This window comes from Schistocerca serialis, chromosome 9 (assembly GCF_023864345.2).
Source record: "Schistocerca serialis cubense isolate TAMUIC-IGC-003099 chromosome 9, iqSchSeri2.2, whole genome shotgun sequence".
In the NCBI taxonomy this organism is placed as follows: domain Eukaryota; kingdom Metazoa; phylum Arthropoda; class Insecta; order Orthoptera; family Acrididae; genus Schistocerca; species Schistocerca serialis.
In genome coordinates, this window is record NC_064646.1 from 528993918 (window position 1) to 529014670 (window position 20753).

The following is a 20753-nucleotide window of genomic DNA, read 5'->3' on the forward strand; positions in this document are numbered from 1 at the left end:
TCGGAATCTAAAACTGATCTCAGAATAAAGGTTTCAATCATAGTTAGTAAGAAGAGTCAGTCTTCTCGTACTTAAGTCGGCATTGTGCCTTTTGTATTTAATTCCGATGCAATTTCTGTGTTTCATCGTCAATGAGAAGGTCCAAGGGATACAGAAAACCTGAAGTGACGCATCGGAATCTAAAACTGACCTCACAGGGAAGGTTTCAATCATAGATAGTAAGAAGAGTCAGTCTTCTTGTACTTAAGTCGGCGTTACGCCTTTTGTATTTAATTCGGATGCAATTTCTGTGTTTCATCGTCAATGAGAAGGTCCAAGGGATACATTAAACCTGAAGTGAAACATCGGAATCCAAAACTGGTCTCACAGGAAATGTTCAAAGCATAGACAGTAAGAAGAGTCAGTCTTCTTGTACTTAAGTCGGCATTGTGCTTTTGTATTTAATTCCGATGCAATTTCTGTGTTTCATCGTCGATGAGAAGGTCCAAGGGATACAGTAAACCTGCAGTGAAGCATCGGAATCTAAAACTGGTCTCATAGGAAAGGTTCAAAACATAAGCAGAAGGGAGAGTCAGTCTTCTTGTATTTAAGTCGGCATTGTGCCTTTTGAATTTAATTCTGTTTCAATTTCTGTGTTTCATCGTCAATAAGAAGGTCCAGAGGATACAGTAAACCTGAAGTGAAGCATCGGAATCTGAAACAGGTCTCACAGGAAAGGTCCAAAACATAGACAGTAAGAAGAGTCAGTCTCCTATACTTAAGTCGCCATTGTGCTTTTGTATTTAATTCCGATGCAATTTCTGTGTTTCATCGTAAATACGAAGGTACAAGAGATACAGTAAACTTGAAGTGAAGCATCGGAATCTAAAACTGGTCTCACAGGAAAGGCTCAAAACATAAGCAGAAGGGAGAGTCAGTCTTCTTGTACTTAAGACGGCATTGAGCCTTTTGTATTTAATTCCGATGCAATTCCCGTGTTTCATCGTCAGTAAGAAGGTCCAAGGGATACAGTAAACCTGAAGTGAAGCATCGGTATCTAAAACTGGTCTCACAGGAATGGTTCAAAACATAGTCAGTAAGAGGAGTCAGTCTTCTTGTACTTAAGAAGGCATTGTGCCTTTTGTATTTAATTCCGATGCAATTTCTGTGTTTCATCGTCAATACGAAGGTCCAAAGGATACAGTAAATCTGAAGTAAGGCATCGGAATCTAAAACTGATCTCAGAATAAAGGTTTCAATCATAGATAGTAAGAAGAGTCAGTCTTCTCGTACTTAAGTCGGCATTGTGCCTTTTGTATTTAATTCCGATGCAATTTCTGTGTTTCATCGTCAATGAGAAGGTCCAAGGGATACAGAAAACCTGAAGTGAAGCATCGGAATCTAAAACTGGTCTCACAGGAAAGGTTTAAATCATATACAGTAAGAAGAGTCAGTCTTCTTGTACTTAAGTCAGCATTGTGCCTTTTGTATTTAATTCTGATGCACAATCTGTGATTCATCGTCAATAAGAAGGTCCAAAGGATACAGAAAACCTGAAGTAAGGCATCGGAATCTAAACCTGGTCCCACAGAAATGGTTCAAAACATAGACAGTAACAAGAGTCAGTCTTGTTGTACTTAAGTCGGCATTGTGCCTTTTGTATTTAATTCTGTTTCAATTTCTGTGTTTCATCGTCAATAAGAAGGTCCAGAGGATACAGTAAACCTGAAGTGACGCATCGGAATCTAAAACTGACCTCACAGGGAAGGTTTCAATCATAGATAGTAAGAAGAGTCAGTCTTCTTGTACTTAAGTCGGCATTACGCCTTATGTGTTTAATTCGGATGCAATATCTGTGTTTCATCGTCAATGAGAAGGTCCAAGGGATACATTAAACCTGAAGTGAAACATCGGAATCCAAAACTGTTCTCACAGGAAATGTTCAAAACATAGACAGTAAGAAGAGTCAGTCTTCTTGTACTTAAGTCGGCATTGTGCTTTTGTATTTAATTCCGATGCAATTTCTGTGTTTCATCGTAAATAAGATGGTCCAAGGCATACAGTAAACTTGAAGTGAAGCATCGGAATCTAAAACTGGTCTCACATGAAAGGCTCTAAACATAGACAGTAAGAAGAGTCTGTCTTCTTGTACTTAAGTGTGCATTGTGCCTCTTGTATTTAATTCCCATGCAATTTCTGTGTCTCATCGTCAATAAGAAGGTCCAAGGGATACAGTAAACCCGAAGTGAAGCATAGGAATTGTAATTTTTTCCTTCTTTCTTTCTATTCTACGTAATTCTGTAGCTCTCAATTCGTTCGAGCAATCAATCATTCATGATAGGAAATACAGTCATAGCTCAGTCGCTCAAAATGATTCTGAAATTTTACTTGTTAGAATGAAATCAGGCGATGAATCTTCTTCTCTGCAGGCTCGTGCTTTGCGGCAGTCTGCTAATCTGTACAAATAAAATGCCTCGTAATTTTGGGAGTGTTGTATAATCAGTCGGGAAACCTCATATCAAGCGGATATTTGGCTTTGATGAAGTTTAACCTTCCGAAGAAGTAATGGAGCTCTTGGATTATTAAATGCAGGTTCGTATCCAGTCTTCCGGAAGTTCCCTTCTGATTAACAACTACGCAATATATCGATAAATATCATTAATTCTCATATTTAAAATACACACCTTTTTTTTTTTTGAAGGAGCAGTCTATATATATTTCCTTTTAATCGTACAGTTCGTATCAGTTATCTTCTGTGATAAATCTCAATAATCAGATTACAGTTCTTCCAAACCAAGCTCAGGCTAATCGGCACGAAGACCATCTCGGAAGCTCTCTTTCTTTTTTTTTCTAACAACCACCAGAGAGTACTACAAAGAATACTTATGCGCTCATGGCATAGCTATTGTATGAAACTATTTTGCGCATGGATTCTGCGAGTATGAAGATAGAAAATTTGTAAACGTCATTCAAGGGTAGAATTGTATCAGAATAATTCATAGAATATAAAGAGATACTACAATTGCCCCTCGCAGCGAGCAAAGTTAATGATAATACACTTTGCGAGCTAACAGAAAAAAATTGTTGGGTTGTTTATTCAAAAGAGGAATATTTTGAATTAGCAGAATTTTACTATAGAGAGTATGGGTAACATGTTAAGACAATAAGTTACAAGAATACCTAAGCTGTAGCTTTTACATGTACCAGGGTATACCCGGATCCCGAGTACATAACCAGGGAAGATGTAGATTGGTGTAATTACGAAAAAGGTCTACCCATTTGGGAACTGGCCTTCACAGGGAAATCCTGGAAAACCCGGAAGAATAGACCCCAGCTCAGGTACTAAAGAAGATAGGAAAGCCTAAATCCAGTAATTTTGAAATTACTCTATAGATTAGATCGACGGAAAAGTGCCTCATAGTCAAAAAAAAATTTTACAATATTGCTCAAAAAATTTTTTTTTTTAATTCTTCTTTCGACGATGTAGCCGGCGATCTCGTTGTGAAGTCGATGGAACAGGAACACTGGGTACGGACACCGGGTAGGCGACGTACAGCGTTTGGTGGATGCGGCACGGAGGACAGGCGATGGCTTATGGTACAGGATAGAAGCTGGTAATGTGCCGTAGAAACAGGAAGATGATCTCAGGAACAGATGGTCCGGGACGTGAACATGAAACAGTTTTAAAGTGGAATAAGAAAAGGTTCTGACTGAATAAATCCCTGGAAGAGAGTGGATTAAGGCAACGAAGTCCATATTTCATCGTTGAACTCAAAATTGGAGTGGATTTTTATATTCTTCCATCTGTACTAGACTGGAACATCCATCAGTCCTGACAATCACGAAATTTTTTGTAGTCCTCAATACCAAAGTTGTTTTGCATTACAACTGCTGATGGTCCAAAACATTGCCAAATAGACTGTGGGCATTTAAATTTTGTTGTAGCTCTTATCGAATGTATCCCTCTCAAAAAAATTTTAATCTAATCTTCGTTTTGTTATAGTGCAGGTGGAAGTATAGCATTGAAACTGTCCGAGGTTTGCTTTCAATTACGAAATTATGAATAAAATTTAAGTTTACACCTAATGAAAAATTTTAAACATAGGCATATGACACTGACTCCACAAAAGGAATAATTTGAAATTTTTTTATTATTCTTATTATTAATTGATTTATAGATCCACTTGCAAATAAATATCATTAATGATGACGTATGTTCATTTAACAAATCATCCAATCACAGAATCTTCTTCATCCTCTCATGAACATTTATGGAAATATATTTCAACAGTTATGTCCATAATATGAAACACACAAACTGCTATTCTTAAAATGTTAGTTAAAATTCTTAAATTAATTCTCCTGGTAAAGAAGGCATAATGAAAAATCTAAAAATTATAATAATTTTCTCTCGCGCAACCAGAGAGTTTCATCAATTGTTTGCAACAGTGACATTATCGACTGTTGCTTCATTTAACAGTTCATTTGTTTTCTTGCGCGAACAGCGCACATCATACACACAGCGTATTTACCTACATATCCCACACTGTTCAAGTTTCACACGCAATTCTCACATAAGTGCCGTGTCTTGAGGAAATGTAGATGCACTTTCATTGTATATCACTGTGGCTTCTGCTCATAGTCCACACTTACAAACACTAGTAATTAACAAAATCTTCTACCTATCTGAAAAATTTTGTGCTAAACTATCACAGGAGTAATGTTACTGTCTTAACCTATCACAGGAGTAATCTCACTGTCTCTTAACCTATCACAGGAGCAATCTCACTGTCTCTTAACCTATCACAGGAGTAATCTCACTGTCTCTTAACCTATCACAGGAGCAATCTCACTGTCTCTTAACCTATCACAGGAGTAATCTCACTGCCTCTTAACCTATCACAGGAGTAATCTCACTGTCTCTTAACCTCTAGACAACATAAACTTCTTGATATTTATATACACATTCGACTCATAATCGAATTCCACTCTAAATTCTTCTCCATATTTGGTATCACAGATCTACGATCCTTCAAAAAATTTCTTAATATCATTATGCGGGAACAATCCCTTTATTCTTTTCAATTCGGGATATACGAACAAGTATGATCCAGGATTTGGTATATTTACAATAACATATGGTCCGGTATAAATAATATTCCATTTCTTTATGTTCTTCATCAGTTTCGAGGAATGGATGTGTCGCCTCAATAAAACCTTTTCTCCAAGATGAAACGTCTGAATCCGGTGAATACGTTTTTCATATGTCAATTTCCGTTGTATTGCCTTTTTAGTTAAATTGACAAGTGCGAGTCGAATCTTTTCCTCCCATTTTAAATTCTGGTCTTCATACCTTTCTTACGTTGCCTCCAGGTTTTGGAACGACTTAGAGCGGAGAACAATATGGACTAGTTGATGGCCCAATCAAGTTCCATTCTAACATTCTATTTATCTCCCTTTGAACAGATTGTTTTAAACGCCAGGGGATCGGATAGTGCGTGTAACAGTAAGTCTGATGTGGCTTCACTTGTAGGTGACAAATATACCCTTTAATAATTCCTGGTTTCTCATCAAAAATCTCTTCATATGCCTCTAACAAATAATGAAGCTGCTGCCTTTGTTCTCCGGTAAGGTGATTTGATTCACTAGCTTTTATCATTGTTGTTTGGTTAAAGTCCTCCTGTTGTATCAAATCCTTTGAAAACTCCTTCCAACGACCGTTTGTAGTGTCAATTAATTGAATTATGGCACCGTGACAATATTTCTCATGCACAGTTTCCTTTCTACTTAAATCCAGTGCTATCTCTTCTCCATTTAACCTAAATTTAACTATTCCTTCCAAAAAATCTATCTGACAATCGTACTCCTGCATACTCCCAATACCAAGAATACAGTCCACTAATAACTTCTCCACTACAAGGAACGTGCATTTTATTGCTACATTTCCCATTTTCATCTCTAATTGTGTTTGTATTTTGACATTGGGAGAGCGTGCTCCAACAGCTCCGATGATTTTGCAGTTCTGTACTGGCAAAATTGGTACTTTCTTCTTCCTAATAATTCTCCGAAAAAGAGCGCCTGAGATGACATTGGCGGAAGCGGCGGTGTCCAATATCACATTCGTTGGAACTTCCTCTATTTCAACACATACTTCCGATACCGGAACACTCGATCTGTCATTATGACACGTTATTAAATCCTTTGTTAACTCTTCAGTCAACAGCTCACCATCATTATATCTTAACAATTGTAATTTTACTGTTTCGCCCCTAACAGATCCCCTGACCGCTCCTCCGGGGCACGATGCGGTCATGTTTAGTTTGACTGATTATTGGTCTGATTGGTATTTGTCTCTTCAGCTACTTCAGTGATTATCAGTTGTTGTGGTGAATTCTGACTATATTGCCTTGCTTGATTCGTGTAATTATTGTTGTTGTTTTGCTGGTGTTGGTAGAACTGTCCTGTGTTGCCATACATTGGATTATACCGATTAAAATTCCTATTGTTCCTAAAATAGCCCCTCGCTGCACCATTACTAAAGTTTCCATTATGGTAATAATTATTGTTTGCATCTTGTCCATTTCTAAGTCTCCTCAGAGAGTGTAGTTGGTTATGATTATTGTTACTGCTACCATTACTGCCATTCCCACTCGAGTTGCAGCTCGGATTCACTTCTGTTGCTCTTCTTTGATATGACATTTCTCTTGCCCTTTTATTGTCCTCCTCAATTATATCAATATGATCAAGCGTAGTCATAAATGAGTCTATATCCTTACCATTTATATATAACAGCTGATTCCTTATAATGGTGGGTAGTCTGGACTTGAGTATTCTAAGTATATCCGCAAAAGGAATCGGTACATCCCAATACAAAGATTTATTAATGTATTTCTCAAAATATCTCTTTAGAGATCCTCTAGAAAATGAGAAAGGCTCAGGATATAATACTTCCTGCCTAAGTCTTTCTTGTATTCCAGCAGACCAATATTTTGCTAGAAAAGCCTGCTCAAATTCTTTGTAACATTTACAAGAAGATGTTTGTTCGGATGCCCACAATTCTCCTGTTCCTTGTATATATCCAGATACAAAACTAATCTTTTGCCATTCTGTCCAAGATCGTGGAAATAGACCTCTGAAACTTCGAATAAAGACTACAGGATGAACATTCTTTTTGTCAGGGTTAAAGATTTGAAATTGTCTCTGTTTAATCATCTTCTCCTCAACGGTACTACGATTCCAAAAATCATCCTGTTCGTACTTTTCCCTGTGGCTCTCCGTTATATCCAATCTAACTTGTGATGTTCCAGTTCTATCTACATCGGATCTTGACGTGGACGGAATGTCACGCGCAGATTGAGAGTTTTGTTTCCTACTTCTCGCTGTTTCTAAATCCTGCTGCGAGAGATTTAGTGATCTTTCGATATTTTCTTTCCAACGCGAGAATTCTTCGCCAAGTTGTTCTCGAACTTCCTTTAACCCTTTGTTAAAAAAATTATCCTCGGAACTCTCTGAAATTGACTGTAAAGCCACTTTCACAGTTTCTTCTATCGTTTACGAAGGAGAATTTTGCCGCTCTAATGTCATTTCTGAAAACTTTCCCGCAAGTACATTCATTCTATGTTCGACTGTCTCCTGTTTTTCCTTCACTTCGTCAAATTGCTTCTTTAGATTTTCCTGGGATTCTGTAATTTCTGGTATCATAGCTACGGAACACTGTATGTCCTCTTGAGCTTGTATTACTTGAGGAAACCGTTCTACTTGTTTTTGTGTCGTGTCAATTTTGACGGATACATATTCGGTTAGTTCCGCTTTTAATTTACTATTGTTTTCTTGGAATTGTAGGCGGACCTGCTCAATTTGAGCAACAAGATTCTGTTCGGTCCTTTCTGCCTGTTCTTTTATTTCCTGTGTCTGGGTATTCAATCTCTGATCTAATTCGGTAAAGGTTGCTCTTAACTGATTTTGTAATTCTGTTTGATTTTCGGCTAATTGATTTTGGAGTTCATTTTGTATAACGGATAAGTCTCGTTTTACCTCTGCTTGGCCTTCGGCTAATAGAGACAGCTGTTGCATAATAACAACAAATGTGTCAACAACAGCCTGATCAGCTGTTGTATGCATGTTTTCTGAACCAGTGGGATTATTTATATTGCTACCGCTAGCCACAACAGTCTCAGAATTGTTATCCGTGGCCTCTGCTCCTGCGCAAACAGCTGAAGGCTGTTGCACGTCTCATTGCTGATTCAATGACATTTTAAATGCCGCTCTAGTCAATACCATTAAATAACTGTCAATATCAGGTTCCAGTCACTAAATACAGTTTCAAATTTACTGTCGTAGACACACTTCACTTTCAAATTACTTCACAGATGGTATAAAGTTCAATGTTCAGATACGAAAATCACACAATATACAGTTCTACAATCTAACTACTATCTGGAAAAAAGTTCTTTCTAAATTGATTTCAAACTATTTTTACTACAGGATAAAAAAAATTAGATTTCTCTGGCCTTGTTCTGTAGTCTCGGTGTTGTCCAATAGTTGAAATCGTTTCTTGGTATCAGCAATCTTTTACTATGGGCACCGAATCTCTCTTCAGATTAGTTACCTCTCGTTCTCGTTGGTTTTCATGAAACAAAAAATACATATATTATATAACAATCCAAGAGAGTCCTGTCACACTGGCGCCACTGTAATTTTTTCCTTCTTTCTTTCTATTCTACGTAATTCTGTAGCTCTCAATTCGTTCGAGCAATCAATCATTCATGATAGGAAATACAGTCATAGCTCAGTCACTCAAAATGATTCTGAAATTTTACTTGTTAGAATGAAATCAGGCGATGATTCTTCTTCTCTGCAGGCTCGTGCTTTGCGGCAGTCTGCTAATCTGTACAAATAAAATGCCTCGTGATTTTGGGAGCGTTGTATAATCAGTCGGGAAACCTCATATCAAGCGGATATTTGGCATTGATGAAGTTTAACCTTCCGAAGAAGTAATGGAGCTCTTGGATTATTAAATGCAGGTTCGTATCCAGTCTTTCGGAAGTTCCCTTCTGATTAACAACTACGCAATATATCGATAAATATCATTAATTCTCATATTTAAAATACACACCTTTTTTTTTTTTGAAGGAGCAGTCTATATATATTTCCTTTTAATCGTACAGTTCGTATCAGTTATCTTCTGTCATAAATCTCAATAATCAGATTACAGTTCTTCCAAACCAAGCTCAGGCTAATCGGCACGAAGACCATCTCGGAAGCTCCCTTTCTTTTTTTTTCTAACAACCACCAGAGAGAGTACTACAAAGAATACCTATGCGTTCATGGCATAGCTATTGTATGAAACTATTTTGCGCGTGGATTCTGCGAGTATGAAGATAGAACATTTGTAAACGTCATTCAAGGGTAGAATTGTATCAGAATAATTCATAGAATATAAAGGGATATTACAGAATCTAAAACTGGTCTCACAGGAAAGGCTCAAAGCATAGACAGTAAGAAGAGTCAGTCTTCTTGTACTTAAGTCAGCATTGTGCCTTTTGTATTTAATTCCGATGCAATTTCTGTGTTTCATCGTCAATATGAAGGTCCAAGGGATACAGTAAACCTGAAGTGAAGCATCGATATCTAAAACTGGTCTCACAGGAAAGGCGCAAATCATACAACGCAAGAAGAGTCAGTCCTCTTGTACGTAAGCCGCCATTGAGCTTTTTGTATTTCATTCCGATGCAATTTCTGTGTTTCATCGTCAATAAGAAGGTCCAAGGGATACAGTAAACCAGAAGTGAAGCATTGGAATCTATATCTGGTCTCACAGGAAAGGTTCAAAACATAGACAGTAAGAAGAGTCTGTCTTCTTGTACTTAAGTCGGCATTGTGCCCTTTGTATTTATTTCCGATGCAATGACTGTGTTTCATCGTCAATAAGAAGGTCCAAGGGATACAGTAAACCTGAAGTAAAGAATCGGAATCCAAAACTAGTCTCACAATACAGGTTTAAAGCATAGGCAGTAAGAAGAGACAGTCTTCTTGTATTTAAGTCGGCATTGTGCCTTTTGTATAAAATTCCGATGCAATTTCTGTGTGTCGTCGTCATTAAGATGGTCTAAGGGATACAGTAAACCTGATGTGAAGCATCGGAATCTAAAATGGGTCTCACAGGAAAGGCTCAAAACATAGACAGTAAGAAGAATCAGTCTTCTTGTACCGAAGTCGGCATTGTTCCATTTGTATTTAATTACGATGCAATTTCTGTGTTTCATCGTCAATAAGAAGGTCCAAGGAATACAGTAAACCTGACGTGAGGCATCGATATTAAAAACTGGTCTCACAGGAAAGGCTCAAATCATACAATGTAAGAAGAGTCAGTCCTCTTGTACTTAAGTCGGCATTGAGCCTTTTGTATTTAATTCCGATGCAATATCTATGTTTCATCGTCAATAAAAAGGTCCAAGGGATACAATAAACCTGAAGTGTTGCATCGATATCTAAAAGTGGTCTCACAGGAAAGGCTCAAATCATAGAATACAAGAAGATTCAGTCCTCTTGTAGTTTAGTCGGCATTGTCCCTTTTGTATTTAATTCCGACGCAATTTCTGTGCCTCATCGTCAATAAGAAGGTCCAAGGGATACAGTAAACCTGAAGTGAAGCGTCGGAATCTAAAACTGGTCCTACAGGAAAGGCTCAAATCATAGAATGTAAGAAGAGTCAGTCCTCTTGTACTTAAGTCGGCATTGCGCCTTTTGTATTTAATTCCGTTGCGATTTCTGGGTTTCATCGTCAATATGAAGGTCCAAGGGATACAGTAAACCTGAAGTGAAGCATCGGAGTCAAAACCTGGTCTCACGGGAAAGGTTCAAAACATAGGCAGTAAGAACAGTCAGTCTTCTTGTACTTAAGTCGGCATTGTGTATTTTGTATGTAATTCCGATGCAATTTCTGTGTTTCATCGTCAATAAGTAGCTCCAAGGGATACAGTAAACCTGAAGTGAAACATCGGAATCTAAAACTGGTCCCACAAGAAATGCTCAAATCATAGAATGTAAGAAGAGTCAGTCCTCTTGTACTTAATTCGGCAATGTGCCTTTTGTATTTAATTCCGATGAAATTTCTGTGTTTCATTCTCAATAAGAAGGTCCAAGGGATACAGTAAACCTGAAGTGTAGCATCGATATCTAAAACTGGTCTCACAGGAAAGGTTCAAAACATAGGCAGTAAGAAGAATCAGTCGTCTTGTACTTAAGTCGGCATTGTGCCTTTTGTATGTAATTCCGATGCAATTTCTGTGTTTAAACGTCAATAAGAAGGTCCAAGTGATACAGTAAACCTGAAGTGAAACATCGATATCTATAACTGGTCTCACAGGAAAGGCTCACATTGTGGAATATAAGAAGAGTCAGGCCTCTTGTACTTAAGTCGGCATTGCGCCTTTTGTATTTAATTTCGATGCAATTTCTGTGTTTCATCGTCAATAAGAAGGTCCAAGGGATACAGTAAAAATAAAGTGAAGCATCGGAATCTAAAACTGGTCTCACAGGAAAGGTTCAAAACATAGACAGTTAGAAGAGTCAGTCTTCTTGTACTGAAGTCGGCATTGTGATTTTTGTATTTAATTCCGATGCAATTTGTGTGTTTCATCGTCAATAAGAAGGTCCAAGGGATAGAGTAAACCTGAAGTGAAGCTTTCGAATATAAAACTGGTCTCATAGAAACGGCTCACCACATAGACAGTAGTAAGAGTCAGTCTTCTTGTACTTAAGTAGGCATTGTGAATTTTGTATTTAATTTCGATGCAATCTCTGTGTGTCATCGTCAGTAAGGAGGTCCAAGGGATACAGTAAACCTGAAGTGAGGCATAGGAATACAAAACTGCTCTTACAGGAAAGGTTCTAAACATAGACAGTAAGAAGAGTCAGTCTTCTTGTACTTAAGTCGGCATTGTGCCTTTTGTATTTAATTCCGATGCAATTTCTGTATTTCATCTTCAATAAGAAGGTACAAGGGATACAGTAAACCTGAAGTGAAGCATCAGAATCTAAAACTGGTCTCACACGAAAGGCTCAAGACATAGACAGTAAGAATAGTCGGTCTTCTTGTACTTAAGTCGGCATTGTGAATTTTGTATTTTATTCCGATGCAATTTCTGTCTTTCATCGTCAATAAGAAGGTCCAAGGGATACAGTAAACCTGAAGTGAAGCATCAGAATCTAAAACTGGTCTCACAGGAAAGGCTCAACACATACATAGTAAGAAGAGTCAGTCTTCTTGTACTTAAGTCAGCATTGTGATTTTTGTATTTAATTCCGATGCAATATCTGTGTTCCATTGTCAATAAGAAGGTCCAAGGGATACAGGAAACCTGAAGTGAAGCACCGGAATCTAAAACTGGTCTCACAGGAATGGATCAAAACATAGACAGTAAGAAGAGTCAGTCTTCTTGTACTTCTGTCGGCATTGTGCCTTTTGTATTTAATTCCGATGCAATTTCCGTGTTTCCTCGTCAATAAGAAGGTCCAAGGGCTACAGAAAACCTGAAGTGAAGCATCGGTATCTAAAACTGGTCTCACGGGAAAGATTCATACATAGACAGTAAGAAGAGTCAGTCTTCTAGTACTTAAATCGACATTGTGCCTTTTGTATTTAATTCCGATGCAATTTCTGTGGTTCGATGTCAACAAGGAGGTCCATGGGATACAGAAAACCTGAAGTGAAGCATAGATATCTTAAACTGGTCTCACAGGAACAGCTCAAATCATACACTCCTGGAAATGGAAAAAAGAACACATTGACACCGGTGTGTCAGACCCACCATACTTGCTCCGGACACTGCGAGAGGGCTGTACAAGCAATGATCACACGCACGGCACAGCGGACACACCAGGAACCGCAGTGTTGGCCGTCGAATGGCGCTAGCTGCGCAGCATTTGTGCACCGCCGCCGTCAGTGTCAGCCAGTTTGCCGTGGCATACGGAGCTCCATCGCAGTCTTTAACACTGGTAGCATGCCGCGACAGCGTGGACGTGAACCGTATGTGCAGTTGACGGACTTTTGAGCGAGGGCGTATAGTGGGCATGCGGGAGGCCGGGTGGACGCACCGCCGAATTGCTCAACACGTGGGGCGTGAGGTCTCCACAGTACATCGATGTTGTCGCCAGTGGTCGGCGGAAGGTGCACGTGCCCGTCGACCTGGGACCGGACCGCAGCGACGCACGGATGCACGCCAAGACCGTAGGCTCCTACGCAGTGCCGTAGGGGACCGCACCGCCACTTCCCAGCAAATTAGGGACACTGTTGCTCCTGGGGTACCGGCGAGGACGATTCGCAACCGTCTCCATGAAGCTGGGCTACGGTCCCGCACACCGTTAGGCCGTCTTCCGCTCACGCCCCAACATCGTGCAGCCCGCCTCCAGTGGTGTCGCGACAGGCGTGAATGGAGGGACGAATGGAGACGTGTCGTCTTCAGCGATGAGAGTCGCTTCTGCCTTGGTGCCAATGATGGTCGTATGCGTGTTTGGCGCCGTGCAGGTGAGCGCCACAATCAGGACTGCATACGACCGAGGCACACAGGGCCAACACCCGGCATCATGGTGTGGGGAGCGATCTCCTACACTGGCCGTACACCACTGGTGATCGTCGAGGGGATACTGAATAGTGCACGGTACATCCAAACCGTCATCGAACCCATCGTTCTACCATTCCAAGACCGGCAAGGGAACTTGCTGTTCCAACAGGACAATGCACGTCCGCATGTATCCCGTGCCACCCAACGTGCTCTAGAAGGTGTAAGTGAACTACCCTGGCCAGCAAGATCTCCGGATCTGTCCCCCATTGAGCATGTTTGGGACTGGATGAAGCGTCGTCTCACGCGGTCTGCACGTCCAGCACGAACGCTGGTCCAACTGAGGCGCCAGGTGGAAATGGCATGGCAAGCCGTTCCACAGGACTACATCCAGCATCTCTACGATCGTCCCCATGGGAGAATAGCAGCCTGCATTGCTGCGAAAGGTGGATATACACTGTACTAGTGCCGACATTATGCATGCTCTGTTGCCTGTGTCTATGTGCCTGTGGTTCTGTCAGTGTGATCATGTGATGTATCTGACCCCAGGAATGTGTCAATAAAGTTTCCCCTTCCTGGGACAATGAATTCACGGTGTTCTTATTTCAATTTCCAGGAGTGTAGAATGTAAGAAGAGTCAGTCCACTTGCACGTAAGTTGGCAATGAGCTTTTGTATTTAATTCTGTTGCAATTTCTGTGTTTCATCGTCAATAAGATGGTCCACGGGATACAGTAAACATGAAGTGAAGAATCGGAATCAAAACCTGGTCTCACAGGAAAGGTTAAAACATAGACAGTAACCAGAGTAAGTCTTCTTGTACTTAAGTCGGCATTGTGCCTTTTGTATTTATTTCCGATGCTATTTCTGTGTTTCTTCGTCAATAAGAAGATCCAAGGGATACAGTAAACCTGAAGTGAAGCATCGGAATCTAAAACTGGTCTCACAATGAAGGTTCAAAACATACACAGTAAGAAGATTCAGTCTTCTTGTCCTTAAGTGGGCATTGTGCCTTTTGCATGAAATCTGATGCAATTTCTGTGTTTCATCGTCAATAAGAACGTCCAAGGGATACAGTAAACCTGAAGTAAAGAATCGGAATCCAAAACTAGTCTCACAATACAGGTTTAAAGCATAGGCAGTAAGAAGAGACAGTCTTCTTGTATTTAAGTCGGCATTGTGCCTTTTGTATAAAATTCCGATGCAATTTCTGTGTGTCGTCGTCATTAAGATGGTCTAAGGGATACAGTAAACCTGATGTGAAGCATCGGAATCTAAAATGGGTCTCACAGGAAAGGCTCAAAACATAGACAGTAAGAAGAGTCAGTCTTCTTGTACCGAAGTCGGCATTGTTCCATTTGTATTTAATTACGATGCAATTTCTGTGTTTCATCGTCAATAAGAAGGTCCAAGGAATACAGTAAACCTGACGTGAGGCATCGATATTAAAAACTGGTCTCACAGCAAAGGCTCAAATCATACAATGTAAGAAGAGTCAGTCCTCTTGTACTTAAGTCGGCATTGAGCCTTTTGTATTTAATTCCGATGCAATATCTATGTTTCATCGTCAATAAGTAGGTCTTAGGATACAGTAAACCTGAAGTGAGCATCGGAATCTAGATCTGGTCTCAAAGGAAAGGTTGAAAACAGACACTAAGAAGAGTCAGTCTTCTTGTACTTAAGTCGGCATTGTGCCTTTTGTATTTAATTCGGATGCAACGTCTGTGTTTCATCGTCAATAAAAAGGTCCAAGGGATACAATAAACCTGAAGTGATGCATCGATATCTAAAAGTGGTTTCACAGGAAAGGCTCAAATCATAGAATACAAGAGGATTCAGTCCTGTTGTACTTTAGTCGGCATTGTCCCTTTTGTATTTAATTCCGACGCAATTTCTGTGCTTCATCGTCAATAAGAAGGTCCAAGGGATACAGTAAACCTGAAGTGAAGCGTCGGAATCTAAAACTGGTCCTACAGGAAAGGCTCAAATCATAGAATGTAAGAAGAGTCAGTCCTCTTGTACTTAAGTCGGCATTGCGCCTTTTGTATTTAATTCCGTTGCGATTTCTGGGTTTCATCGTCAATATGAAGGTCCAAGGGATACAGTAAACCTGAAGTGAAGCATCGGAGTCAAAACCTGGTCTCACGGGAAAGGTTCAAAACATTGACAGTAAGAAGAGTCAGTCTTCTTGTATCTTAAGTCAGCACAGTGCCTTTTGTCTTTACTTCCGATGCATTTTCCGTGATTCATCGTTAATAAGAAGGTCCAAGCGATACAGTAAACTAGAAGTGAAGCATCGGAATTTAAAACTGGTCTCACAGGAAAGGTTGAAATCATAGACAGTAAGAAGAGTCATTCCTCATGTCCTTAAGTCGGCATTGTGCCTTTTGTATTTAATTCCGATGCAATTTCTGTGTTTCATCGTCAATAAGAAGGTCCAAAGGATACAGTAAACTTGAAGTGAAGCATCAGAATCTAAAACTGGTCTCACAGGAAAGCTTCAAAACGTAGACAGTAAGAAGAGTCAGACTTCTTGTACTTAAGTCGGCATTGTGCCTCTTGTATTTAATTCCGATGCAATTTCTGTTTCATCGTCAATAAGAATGTCCAATGGATACAGTAAACCTGAAGTGAAGCATCGGAATCTAAAACTGGTCCCACAACAAATGCTCAAATCATAGAATGTAAGAAGAGTCAGTCCTCTTGTACTTAATTCGGCAATGTGCCTTTTGTATTTAATTCCGATGAAATTTCTGTGTTTCATTCTCAATAAGAAGGTCCAAGGGATACAGCAAACCTGAAGTGTAGCATCGATATCTAAAACTGGTCTCACAGGAAAGGTTCAAAACATAGGCAGTAAGAAGAATCAGTCGTCTTGTACTTAAGTCGGCATTGTGCCTTTTGTATGTAATTCCGATGCAATTTCTGTGTTTAAACGTCAATAAGAAGGTCCAAGTGATACAGTAAACCTGAAGTGAAACATCGATATCTATAACTGGTCTCACAGGAAAGGCTCACATTGTGGAATATAAGAAGAGTCAGGCCTCTTGTACTTAAGTCGGCATTGCGCCTTTTGTATTTAATTTCGATGCAATTTCTGTGTTTCATCGTCAATAAGAAGGTCCAAGGGATACAGTAAAAATGAAGTGAAGCATCGGAATCTAAAACTGGTCTCACAGGAAAGGTTCAAAACATAGACAGTTAGAAGAGTCAGTCTTCTTGTACTGAAGTCGGCATTGTGATTTTTGTATTTAATTCCGATGCAATTTGTGTGTTTCATCGTCAATAAGAAGGTCCAAGGGATAGAGTAAACCTGAAGTGAAGCTTTAGAATATAAAACTGGTCTCATAGAAACGGCTCACCACATAGACAGTAGTAAGAGTCAGTCTTCTTGTACTTAAGTCGGCATTGTGAATTTTGTATTTAATTTCGATGCAATCTCTGTGTGTCATCGTCAGTAAGGAGGTCCAAGGGATACAGTAAACCTGAAGTGAAGCATCAGAATCTAAAACTGGTCTCACACGAAAGGCTCAAGACATAGACAGTAAGAATAGTCGGTCTTCTTGTACTTAAGTCGGCATTGTGAATTTTGTATTTTATTCCGATGCAATTTCTGTCTTTCATCGTCAATAAGAAGTTCCAAGGGATACAGTAAACCTGAAGTGAAGCATCAGAATCTAAAACTGGTCTCACAGGAAAGGCTCAACACATACATAGTAAGAAGAGTCAGTCTTCTTGTACTTAAGTCAGCATTGTGATTTTTGTATTTAATTCCGATGCAATATCTGTGTTCCATTGTCAATAAGAAGGTCCAAGGGATACAGGAAACCTGAAGTGAAGCACCGGAATCTAAAACTGGTCTCACAGGAATGGATCAAAACATAGACAGTAAGAAGAGTCAGTCTTCTTGTACTTCTGTCGGCATTGTGCCTTTTGTATTTAATTCCGATGCAATTTCCGTGTTTCCTCGTCAATAAGAAGGTCCAAGGGCTACAGAAAACCTGAAGTGAAGCATCGGTATCTAAAACTGGTCTCACGGGAAAGATTCATACATAGACAGTAAGAAGAGTCAGTCTTCTAGTACTTAAATCGACATTGTGCCTTTTGTATTTAATTCCGATGCAATTTCTGTGGTTCGATGTCAACAAGGAGGTCCATGGGATACAGAAAACCTGAAGTGAAGCATAGATATCTTAAACTGGTCTCACAGGAACAGCTCAAATCATAGAATGTAAGAAGAGTCAGTCCACTTGCACGTAAGTTGGCAATGAGCTTTTGTATTTAATTCTGTTGCAATTTCTGTGTTTCATCGTCAATAAGATGGTCCACGGGATACAGTAAACATGAAGTGAAGAATCGGAATCTATTACTGGTCTCACAGGAAAGGTTCAAAACATAGACAGCAAGAAGAGTCAGTCTTCTTGTACTTAAGTTGGCATTGAGATTTTGTATTTAATTCCGATGCAATTTCTGTGTTTCATCGTCAACAAGAATGTCCAAGGGATACAGTAAACATGAAGTGACGCATCGGAATCTAATAGTGGTCTCACAGGAAAGGTTCAAAACATAGACAGTAAGAAGAGTCAGACTTCTTGTACTTAAGTCGGCATTGTGCTTTTGTATTTATTTCCGATGCAATTTCTGTGTTTCATCGTCAGTAAGAAGGTCCAAGGGATACAGCAAAAATGAAGTGAAGCATCGGAATCTAAAACTGGTCTCACAGGAAAGGTTCAAAGCATAGACAGTAAGGAGAGTCAGTCTTCTTGTATTTATGTCGGCATTGTGCCTTTTGTATTTAATTCCGATGCAATGTCTGTGTTTCATCGACAATAAGAAAGTCCAAGGGATCCAGTAAACCTGAAGTGAAACATCGATATCCATAACTGGTCTCACAGGAAAGGGTCACATTATAGAATGTAAGAAGAGTCAGTCCTCTTGTACTTAAGTAGGCATTGTTTCTTTTGTATTTCATTCCGATGCAATTTCTGTGTTTCATCGTCAATAAGATAGTCCAAGGGATACAGTAAACCTGAAGGGCAGCATCGGAATCTAAACCTGGTCTCACAGGAAAGGCTCAGAACATAGCCAGTAAGAAGAGTCAGTCTTCTTGTACTTAAGTCGGCATTGTGTCTTTTGTATTTAATTCCGATGCATTTTCCGTGTTTCATCGTCAATAACAAGGTCCAAGGGATACAGTAAACCTGAAGTGAACCATCGGAATCTAAAACTGGTCTCACAAGAAAGGTTCAAAACATAGACAGTCAGAAGAGTCAGCCTTCTTGTTCTTAAGTCGGCATTGTGCCTTTTGAATTTAATTCCGATGCAATATCTGTGTTTCATCGTCAATAAGAAGGTCCAAGGGATACAGTAAACCTGAAGTGTAGCATCGGAAACTAAATCTGGTCTCACAGGAAAGGTTCAAAATATAGTCAGTAAGAAGAGTCAGTCTTCTTGTACTTAAGTTGGCACTGTCCCTTTTGTATTTCATTCCAATGCAATTTCTGTGTTTCGTCGACAATAAGAAGGTCCAAGGTATATAGTAAACCTGAAATGTAGCATCGGAATCTAAAACTGGTCTCACAGGAAAGGTTCAAAACATAGACAGTAAGATGAATCAGTCTTCTCGTACTTAAGTCGGCATTGTGCCTTTTGTATTTAATTCCCATGCAATGTTTGTGTTTCATCGTCAATAAGAAGGTCCAAGGGATACAGTAAACCTGAAGCGAAGCATCGGAATGTAAACCTGGTCTCACTGGAAAGGCTCAAAACGTAGACAGTAAGAAGAGTCAGTCTTCTTGTACTTAGGTCGGTATTGTGTCTTTGTATTTCATTCCGATGCCATTTCTGTATTTCATGGTTAACAAGAAGATCCAAGGGATACAGTAAACCTGAAGTGAAGCATCGATATCTAAAACTGGTCTCACAGGAAAGACTCAAATCATACAATGTAAGAAGAGTCAGTCCTCTTGTACTAAATTCGGCATTGTGCCTTTTGTATTTAATTCCTATGCAATTTCTGTGTTTCATCGTCAATAAGAAGGTCCATGGGATACAGTAAAGCTGAAGTGAAGCATGGGAATCTAAAACTGGTCTCACAGGAAAGGTTGAAATCATAGAATGTAAGAAGAGTCAGTCCTTTTGTACTTAAGTCGGCATTGTGCCTTTTGTATTTAATTCCGATGCAATTTCTGTGTTACATCGTCAATAAGAAGGTCAAGGGATACAGTAATTCTGAAATGAGGCATCGGAATCCAAAACTTGTCTCACAGGAAAGGTTCAAAACTTAGGCAGTAAGAAGAGTCAGTCTTCTCGTACTTAAGTCGGCATTGTGCCTTTTGTATTTAATTCCCATGCAATGTTTGTATTTCATCGTCAATAAGAAGGGTCAAGGGATATAGTAAACCTGAAGTGAAGCATCGATATCTAAAACTGGTCCCACAGGAAAGGCTCAAATCATAGACAGTAAGAAGAGTCAGTCCGTTCGTTCTTATGTCGGCATTGAGCCTTTTGTATTTAATTCCGATGCAATTACTGTGTTTCATTGTCAATAAGAAGGCTCAAATGATACAGTAAGCCTGAAGTGAGGCATCGGAATCTAAAACTGGTCTCACAGGAAAGGTTCAAAGGATAGACCGTAAGAGGAGTCAGTCTTTTTGTAATTATGTTAGCATTGTGCCTTTTGTATTTAATTCCGATGCAAATTCTGTGTTTCACCGTCAATAAGAAGGTCCAATGGATACAGTAAATCTGAAGTGAAGCATCGATATCTATAACTGGTCTCACAGGAAAGGCTCACATTGTGGAATATAAGAAGAGTCAGGCCTCTTGTACTTAAGTCGGCATTGCGCCTTTTGTATTTAATTTCGATGCAATTTCTGTGTTTCATCGTCAATAAGAAGGTCCAAGGGATACAGTAAAAATGAAGTGAAGCATCGGAATCTAAAACTGGTCTCAAAGGAAAGGTTCAAAACATAGACAGTTAGAAGAGTCAGTCTTCTTGTACTGAAGTCGGCATTGTGATTTTTGTATTTAATTCCGATGCAATTTGAGTGTTTCATCTTCAATAAGAAGGTCCAAGGGATAGAGTAAACCTGAAGTGAAGCTTTAGAATATAAAACTGGTCTCATAGAAACGGCTCACCACATAGACAGTAGTAAGAGTCAGTCTTCTTGTACTTAAGTCGGCATTGTGAATTTTGTATTTAATTTCGATG